We start from the raw sequence: 9,706 nt of genomic DNA on the forward strand, positions 1-9,706 counted from the left end.
TATTTATGTAGTGTGTAGATCAAGTATTCCCAAACTGGGGTATGCGTAATGCCGTCGGGGGTACACCAAATACAAATGTGATTCACATTTTTTTTATTTTATAATAATAATAATTTGTATATATATTTTTTTTTTAAATCTTCGCATTTTCAAACTTTCCATTTATATTTTCCAATGGGGCTATACATTAGGGTAAGGTTTTTTCTTGCCTAAGTAGCCTCATTTCACTGGCAAAAATAAAATTAAACCATCTAGTGTTCAATAAAATAACAACACAATGTCAAATACAGGAAGCCTAGTCAAATAATTAACATCCAAACACGTTAACCGTTACTCTCTTGCAGGAATTCCACTAACGGTCAGTATGTAGCCAAACGTAGCTGCTGCTCATGCTAATATCAGTAATTCTACATTTGTTGTTAGCCCATCTAGCATGGACACTGACAGTTGTGAATCTGATGCAGCCGAAGAGATACTGGCCCCTTACCTGGCAAAGCACCGAACAACAGACAGGGACGTTGGACCCTCAGAGAGGCGCAAATATGATGAGAACTACATTGATTTGGGGTTCACTTATATTGGGAGTAGTACCTTTCCTCAGCCACAGTGTTGTATGTGCAAAAGTACTATCTCACAACTCGATGAAACCTTCAATCTTGCGCAGACATTTAGAATGAGCGAGAATTAAGACGACTTTCGAGTAGTAAGACATGTATAAAAGCAACAGATACCATTAATAAGGGGCTAGAAGCGTCTTATATGGTGAGCTACCGAGTGGCTAGGATAGGCAAGCCCCATACTATTGTGGAGGACTTCATTCTTCCTACTGCCGCAGATACGGCTAGGACAATGCTGGAGGAAAATTCCCCCAAAAACTATACAGACAATGGCTCCATCAAACAACACTGTCTCACAACTCATCAGTGAAATGGCAGGAGATGTTTTGAAACAATTACTGCTTTGCATACAAGCCAGTGAATTCTATGCGTTACAGCTGGATGAGTCAACAGACATGGCGGGCCTGGCACAGCTCCTGGTATATGTCCGTTACGTTTATGGGGGGTCAATTAAGGAAGACATCCTCTTCTGTAAACCACTAGAAACCAGAACAACAGGAGAGGATATTTTTTAAATACTGGACAGATTTGTGACATCAAATGGACTTTGGTGGTAAAGATGTGTTGGTATCTGTACTGATGGAGCAAAAGCCATGACAGGGAGACATGGTGGAGTGGTAACGCGTGTGCAAGCAGTTGCTCCCGACGCCACTTGGGTAGATTACAGCATCCACCGAGAGGCTCTTGTTAAAACAGGGCCCCTAAACCAGTGTGCTGGTCATCAAGGGGCAAAGTATTGACATGTTTTTTTAAATTTAGAGACGAGCTTAAAGTTTTCTTTACTGAACACAAATTTCACTTGTCTGAACGCTTAAATGATGACGAGTTTCTCACATGACTGGCCTATCTGGGTGATGTTTTTTCTCGCCTGAATGATCTGAATCTAGGATTACAGGGACTCTCTGTAACTATATTCAATGTGCGGGACCAAATTAAGTCTATGATTAAGAAGTTGGAGCTCTGTTCTGTCTGCATTAAGGACAACACACAGGTCTATCCATCATTGTATGACTTTTTGTGTGCAAATGATCTCAAGCTTACGGACAATGTCAAATGTGATATAGCGAAGCTGGGTGCGCAATTACTTTCCCGAAACGGTCGGCACAAACAACTGGATTCTTTATCCCTTTCATGCCCTCCTTACCGTTTTCTGAACCAGAGAGCCTCATCGAAATTGCAACAAGTGTTTCTGTGAAAATTGTATTTAATCAGAAGCCACTGCCAGATTACTGTATTAGGCTGCGCTCAGAGTTTCTTGCCTTGGCAAATCACGCTGTTAAGACACTGATGCCCTTTGCAACCACGCACCTATGTGAGAGTGGATTCTCGGCTCTCACTAGCATGAAAACTGGAAAATGATTTAAGACTGAGTCTCTCTCCAATACAACCCAACCTTGCAGAGTTATGTGCATCCTTTCAAGCACACCCTTCTCATTAACCTGTGCTGAGTTTTTCACAATTTTTGATGAACAAATAAGGTTTTATATGTAAAATGGTTAAATAAAGAGCAAAATTATTGATTATATTATTATTATTTGTGCCCTGGTCCTATAAGAGCTCTTTGTCACTTCCCACAAACAGGGTTGTGACAAAAACTCACACTTATTCTTATGTTTAATAAATGTATTATATAGTGTGTGTGTGGCAGGCTTACAATGATGTCAAAAAACAACATTTGAGAGTGCTCTGACCGTGGTGCTAGAGGGGGTACGCAGCTGGAGGTTGAATGTTTGAAGGGGTACGGGACTATAAAAAGTTATAGTAGTTTATTTCTCAGGGGACCTCTTTAATAGATTGTAACGGTCTGTGGTGGAAGAAGGTGAGGACCAAAGCGCAGCGTGCTACGTGTTCATGATGTTAATATTTAATGAATCAAACTGAACACTGAAATACAAAACAACAAAGTGAACGAACGAAACCGAAACAGTTCTGTCTGGTGCAGAATACAAACACTCAACAGAAAATAATCACCCACAACTCAAGGGTGAAAACAGGCTGCCTAAATATGGTTCTCAATCAGGGACAACGATTGACAGCTGCCTCTGATTGAGAACCATACCAGGCCAAACACAGAAATACCAACTCATAGAAAAACAAACATAGACAACCCACCCAACTCACGCCCTGACCATACTAAAACAAAGACATAATAAAAGAACTAAGGTCAGAACGTGACAGAGATAGTGATGTTACCAGTCCCTCAACACAACATTAGGAGATAGTGATGTTGGTCGGTGTACCAGTCCCTCAACACATCATTAGGAGATAGTGATGTTACCAGTCCCTCAACACATCATTAGGAGATAGTGATGTTGGTCGGTGTACCAGTCCCTCAACACATCATTAGGAGATAGTGATGTTACCAGTCCCTCAACACATCATTAGGAGATAGTGATGTTGGTCGGTGTACCAGTCCCTCAACACATCATTAGGAGATAGTGATGTTGGCCGGTGTACCAGTCCCTCAACACATCATTAGGAGATAGTGATGTTAGCCGGTGTACCAGTCTTAACACATCATTAGGAGATAGTGATGTTGGCCGGTGTACCAGTCCCTCAACACATCATTAGGAAATAGTGATGTTAGCCAGTGTACCAGTCCCTCAACACATCATTAGGAGATAGTGATGTTGGCCGGTGTACCAGTCTTAACACATAATAGGAGATAGTGATGTTGGCCGGTGTACCAGTCTTAACACATAATAGGAGATAGTGATGTTGGCCGGTGTACCAGTCTTAACACATAATAGGAGATAGTGATGTTGGCCGGTGTACCAGTCTTAACATAACATTAGGATACACCACTGTCTACTGAACACAACCAAAATATGGGACTCATAGCCTGGGAAACACACCCACACATATACAAATAGCTAGCATATACGACCATGATCACACACACACACCAATAGAAACCATGCGATCACACATGCAAGCACGCCCACAAACACACACACGCCAACAGCAACCATTTACGATCACACACACAGTCTTCCTTCCCCCTTCTATCTCACCCTCTTTTTGTTATTGGATTGATACATGCGTAACCTTTCCTCTTTTCATTCTTTCATCTTCCCTTCATCGTTCCATGTTTAGTGACGGATAGAATCAGGGATAGAAGACAAAGGAGAAAGACAGGAACCAGAAATAGGCGACTGAGACTGAAGAGCCGGGTCCTTTAAAACACACCAAAGACGCATCATCAAAGACACATCTTTATCATCAGCGGCTGCAGGGCCATTGATAATCAAGCAGCTATTGAACGTTTTATTCTATTAATATAATCACACACACACCTCACTCCCCACCTGTTCCTTTGTAAAAAAAAAAAACCCTGCTGAAGAGGTTCTTTGTAGAGTTCACAAAGAACAGATACTGGAGAGGAGATCAGCCTAGATTGGAACAGGACGGATCAGGAGAGCTTTATCTACTTCATGTCGTTTTCTATTCAGTGTCCAGACCTGTCATGTCTCCTTGACATACAGACGGTATCAGAGGCTTCTTCTACAGTATGTCTTATGAAGACAGCTGTCTCACAATACTTTGGCTTTTGGCTGTTTTCTCTAATAAAGCTGCATGTATCCTAGATTTTGATTCTCATGAGAGATGTCTCCCTACACTGTCTGAGACATAGGCCTGTTAGCTGTCTCTCTACACTGTCTGAGACATAGACCTGTTAGCTGTCTCCCTACACTGTCTGAGACATAGGCCTGTTAGATGTCTCCCTACACTGTCCGAGACATAGGCCTGTTAGCTGTCTCCCTACACTGTCTGAGACATAGACCTGTTAGCTGTCTCCCTACACTGTCTGAGACATAGACCTGTTAACTGTCTCCCTACACTGTCTGAGACATAGACCTGTTAGCTGTCTCTCTACACTGTCTGAGACATAGACCTGTTAACTGTCTCCTTACACTGTCTGAGACATAGACCTGTTAACTGTCTCCCTACACTGTCTGATACATGGACCTGTTAGCTGTCTCCCTACACTGTCTGAGACAGACCTGTTAACTGTCTCCCTACACTGTCTGAGACATAGACCTGTTAACTGTCTCCCTACACTGTCTTAGACATAGGCCTGTTAACTGTCTCCCTACACTGTCTCAGACATAGGCCTGTTAACTGTCTCCCTACACTGTCTGAGACATAGACCTGTTAACTGTCTCCCTACACTGTCTGAGACATAGACCTGCTAGCTTTCCCCTACACTGTCTGAGACATAGACCTGCTAGCTTTCCCCTACACTGTCTGAGACATAGACCTGCTAGCTTTCCCCTACACTGTCTTAGACATAGACCTGCTAGCTTTCCCCAACACTGTCTGAGACATAGACCTTTTAACTGTCTCCTTACACTGTCTGAGACATAGACCTGCTAGCTTTCCCCTACACTGTCTGAGACATAGACCTGTTAACTGTCTACTTACACTTAAACATAAGTCTTAAACATAAGCCTGTTTGTTATCAGTCTCATTCTTTACACGGCTGTCAGTTAGACCCTGGTTAAAAAGCTATGAGGGTTATCTATACTCTAATTAGATACAGAACAAGATACTCACAGGCTAACAGCTATCTGTGTGCGTGAGAAAGAGAGAGAGAGAGGGAGATAGAGAGGGGGGAGAGAGAGAGAGCGGGAAGGAAGGAGATAGAGAGAGGAGAGAGAGAGGGGGGAGAGAGGGAAGAAGAGAGAGTGGAGTAGAGGAAGAGAAAGAGAGAGAGGGATAGGGAGAGATAGAAAGGGAGAGAGGGAGAAGAGAGTGAAGGAGAACGAGAGAAAGGGAAAAGAGTGGGACAGAGAGAAAGAGAGGGGTAGAGATAGGGAGATTGTAAAATATGATAGAGTGATAGGTGTGGTAGGGAGTCTCTGCTCCCTAAAGGGTCTAATTGAATGTTTAAATCCCCCTAAGTTTGATGTCCACGCCCCCATGGAAATAAAATGTGCATAATAAAACAATCCCCATTCAAATCTGCTGCATTGGATGCGTCTCAATCCGCCTGTGTCGCACTTCCACATCTGCAGTGAAAGTTGACAGATCTGGAGCTGTGTTTGTCAGACCATGAGACATCCCGATAATCGGCCTTCTCACCAACTCGTCTGTAGCGTCCGAACGGTTTGGCCTAAAATAATATTATGACCCCTCTATGGAAAGATGAGACTCTCACAAACACGATGGTGTTCTCCGACCTTCACAAGTGTCAAGAGACTCTCTGAAGTCGGTACAGCCCATCTGGTGAGTTCTGTTCGAACCGTTTGGGCTACCCACCAAAAGTCTAGAAACTTTCCCAGAATTCCCAGATTTCCAGGACTCGTACAACCCGGATTTATGGAAATCCTAGGAAATGTACTAGAATTTTGCAACCCTACCTGCGAGTCACATTATGCTAGCCTGCAAGTCACATTATGCTAGCCTGCAAGTCACATTATGCTAGCATGCAAGTCACATTATGCTAGCCTGCAAGTCACATTATGCTAGCCTGCAACTCACATTATGCTAGCCTGCAAGTCACATTATGCTAGCCTGCAAGTCACATTATGCTAGCCTGCAAGTCACATTATGCTAGCCTGCAAGTCACATTATGCTAGCCTGCAAGTCACATTATGCTAGCCTGCAAGTCACATTATGCTAGCCTTCAAGTCACATTATGCTAGCCTGCAAGTCACATTATGCTAGCCTGCAAGTCACATTATGCTAGCCTGCAAGTGATGTGTAATTATTATTGAAATCCAGCCAGAGTTAGTATATAAAAAAATATATAAAAAATATATAAATCAAATTTTATTTGTCACATACACATGGTAAGCAGATGTTAATGCGAGCGTAGCGAAATGCTTGTGCTTCTAGTTCCGACTATGCAGTAATAACCAACGAGTAATCTAACCTAACAATTTCACAACTACCTTATACACACAAGTGTAAAGGGATGAAGAATATGTACATAAAAATATATGAATGAGTGATGGTACAGAACGGCATAGGCAAGATGCAGTAGATGGTATCTAGTACAGTATATACACATGAGATGAGTAATGTCGGGTATGTAAACATTATATTACATGGCAACAGATAACATGTGTATTCACTCACAACCTGTATTCACTCACAACCTGCATTCACTCACAACCTGCATTCACTCACAACCTGCATTCACTCACAACCTGCATTCACTCACAACCTGCATTCACTCACAACCTGTATTCACTCACAACCTGTATTCACTCACAACCTCATTCATAATGACTACCAGGGTTCAGAACAGTGTGAGGAGACGACCTGAACCATTTAAACTGGAACAACCATTTCAGTAACGAGGGCAAAATAAATGATTGGATTCGTTTTTAAAAATATATATGTTATTTATCTCTCAATAGATCAATCAATGTACATGCAAAAACACAGATAACGATTCCAAAACATCAACCTGCAGTAGTGAATGCTGGGGGGAAAAAGGTGAATTTGTTATCATCACTTATTTTTTTAAATGTAGTTGTGATTTTTCATTTAGTTTTGAATCAGCACCACAGAGACATTTGAAGTAATAATGACTTTTCATTGACTTTGATTTCAACTTACTAAAAGTACTTGAGTTACAAAGAAATCCCTGGGGTTTACGGTGTCGGCTACAGCTTCATATAGACACCAGACATCAGCTCCGTCAGTCTGTTTGATGGCTTTCTATGTACATTCCCATCCGCGCAGAGTGCTGATTAACAGACAGCCGCTAAAACCCCTGACAGGATTATTAACGTAGGGAGCAGAGGTATACGCTGCACTCCTCCCACAGACACGCGCGCTGTGTTGTATCTCAAAGCCCTGTTCAATCTGAGCATCAGGCTAGCCACGTGTGTCAGTGAGAGAGCGTGTGTGTACAGTGTGTGTGTGTGTACAGTGTGTGTGTGTGTACAGTGTGTGTGTGTGTGTGTGTGCGCGTGAGTGTACAGTGTGTTGGTGGGAGCCGCTGTCGGTACTATAAATACAGGGTGTTGATAACAGGTGTTAACGCCTCACATCTCTTGGGTGAGGAGAGGGGGGGTGGGGGGGGGGATGAGATAGAAAGGAAGAGGAGGGGAACGTGGGAAAGTGAGGGATAAATTAGGAACAAGGGGAGGGACAACGTGAGAATAAAGGAGAGATGGTGAGGAAAGGGTGAGGTTCAGTCGAAACTGTAGCAGTCAGGCTACTTCAACGATTCCAGAACCTGAAGTAATCTGATGATCGATCATCTTTCTACACTCGAACCATCGTGCTCAAGCGCGTCTATCAGAACTCGTTACTGTGAAACACTGTACACATCATCATGGTAGAATGTGTCTGTATTGATCTGTGTAGGGATGACTGAGTAAGTGGGGTATAGATCATTCTCAGCATTTCTCTGCTCTGTCGAAATCTCAGAGTAATTTTCTGCCTGTTTCCAAGCAGAACAACTCTTTCCCAGCTGTGATCTGATACTGGTCGATGGAGAGGAGGGAGAAGACATATTTCTTGTTCTGATCTCTGCCCTGTGCTGTTTGTATAGAAAGAACTCCCACATTTAACTAAAGACTGGTGTTAAACTGCAAGTCTGTAGAGGTGATATGGTGTTGCATTGCTGTCTGAAGTGGTTTGAGTTGGTACCCTATACAACAGGGGTCATCAAATCTTACCCTATGCCGTCCGGATGACTGCTGTTTTTCTGTTCTACCTGGTAATTAACGGCACCCACCTGGTGTTCCGGGTCTAAATCAGTCCTTGATTAGAGTGGAAGAATTTACAAAAGCAGTGGAATAGGCTTCGAGGTCCAGATTAGAATTTGAGCGATCCCCCTCTCCGTCATTCGACGTCGCCGGTTTAATAACCACCCATCCTGGCAACCATCATCACGCGCACCTGCTCCTCATGATGAGGCACACCTGGACTCCATTTCCTCTCTCATTACCTCCCCTATATCTGGCACTTACTTAGGTATATTCCCCAGGCAGTATTGATGTTGTTTCATGTCCGTACGCTACTCTTGTTTATTGTATTATTAAACTCACCACTTGCTTCCTGACTGCCAGGGTCTACATTACAGAATCCCGCCTCAACAAATGGAAGCAACAGGCATACCTACTTCCTCAACACCACAACCAGCTGGTACAACTGGGGGAGGCTTTGAAAGAGGTTCTTCACATTCTTCAACGTCTCGAACATACCCGAGAGGCGTTGCCTTCAACTAGCGATACTATGCCTCCAGCCGACCCAGCGAGCCAGCACACCAGTTCAGTCAGCAGTCCGCCCAGGTCAGCAATGCCCGTTTGTCCCTCCCAGATAAATATGACGGCACCACTTCTAAATGTTGTGGCTTCCTACTCCAGTGTTCCCTCTATTTTGTGCACCAGATGGGAGCCCCGACTAACTGAGAGGTCCAAGGTTGCCACGGTTATTTCTCTGCCGACTGGGTGGGCGTTGGTGTGGGCCACGGCCGTCTGGGAGAGAGGAGGAGCTGGATTCATATGAGGGGTTCATGGCTCTGTTCAGAGGTGTCTTCAATCATCCACCGGAGGGCAAAGAGGAGGGTGAGCACCTATTCCAACTACGGCAGGATGACCAGATCGCTGCCAAGGACTCGCTCACCTTCCGGACTATAGCAGCATCCAGCGGATGGATTGAGCTGACACGCCGTACGCTATTCAGAAGAGGACTGCGCGAGGAAGTCCAGACGAAACTGGCATGTCGAGACGCTATGCAGAAATATTCTCAGGAATAAAAGAGTGATCAAATTAAAATCCTACATCTTGTCACGCCTTGGTCATAGTATTTTGTGTTTTCGTTATATATTTGGTCAGACCAGGGTGTGACATGGGTTTATTTTGTTGTGTTTCGTATTGGGGTTTTGTAGGCATTGGGATTGCGGCTGAGTAGGGGTGTAGCATAGGTTTGGCTGCCTGAGGCTGTTCTCAATCAGAGTCAGGTGATTCTCGTTGTCTCTGATTGGGAACCATATTTAGGTAGCCGGGGTTTCACTGTGTATTTTGTGGGTGATTGTTCCTGTCTTTGTGTTTGCACCAGATAGGGCTGTTTTGGTTTTCGTTATTTCATTTAGTTATTTTTGTAGTTTCTGCTTGTATAGGGTT

At 43.7% G+C, this 9,706-nt stretch overlaps 1 long non-coding RNA gene across 1 annotated transcript; it reads left to right on the top strand.

The window, feature by feature from the left end:
• The first annotated feature begins 8,584 nt into the window (after positions 1-8,584).
• On the top strand, positions 8,585-9,373 carry LOC116355518 (uncharacterized). Its single transcript, XR_004204543.1, has 2 exons — positions 8,585-8,872; positions 8,972-9,373. It is a non-coding gene; the product is annotated as an uncharacterized LOC116355518 (long non-coding RNA).
• The last annotated feature ends 333 nt before the right edge of the window (positions 9,374-9,706 follow it).

The sequence above is a fragment of the Oncorhynchus kisutch genome, linkage group LG20 (assembly GCF_002021735.2).
Source record: "Oncorhynchus kisutch isolate 150728-3 linkage group LG20, Okis_V2, whole genome shotgun sequence".
Taxonomy (NCBI): domain Eukaryota; kingdom Metazoa; phylum Chordata; class Actinopteri; order Salmoniformes; family Salmonidae; genus Oncorhynchus; species Oncorhynchus kisutch.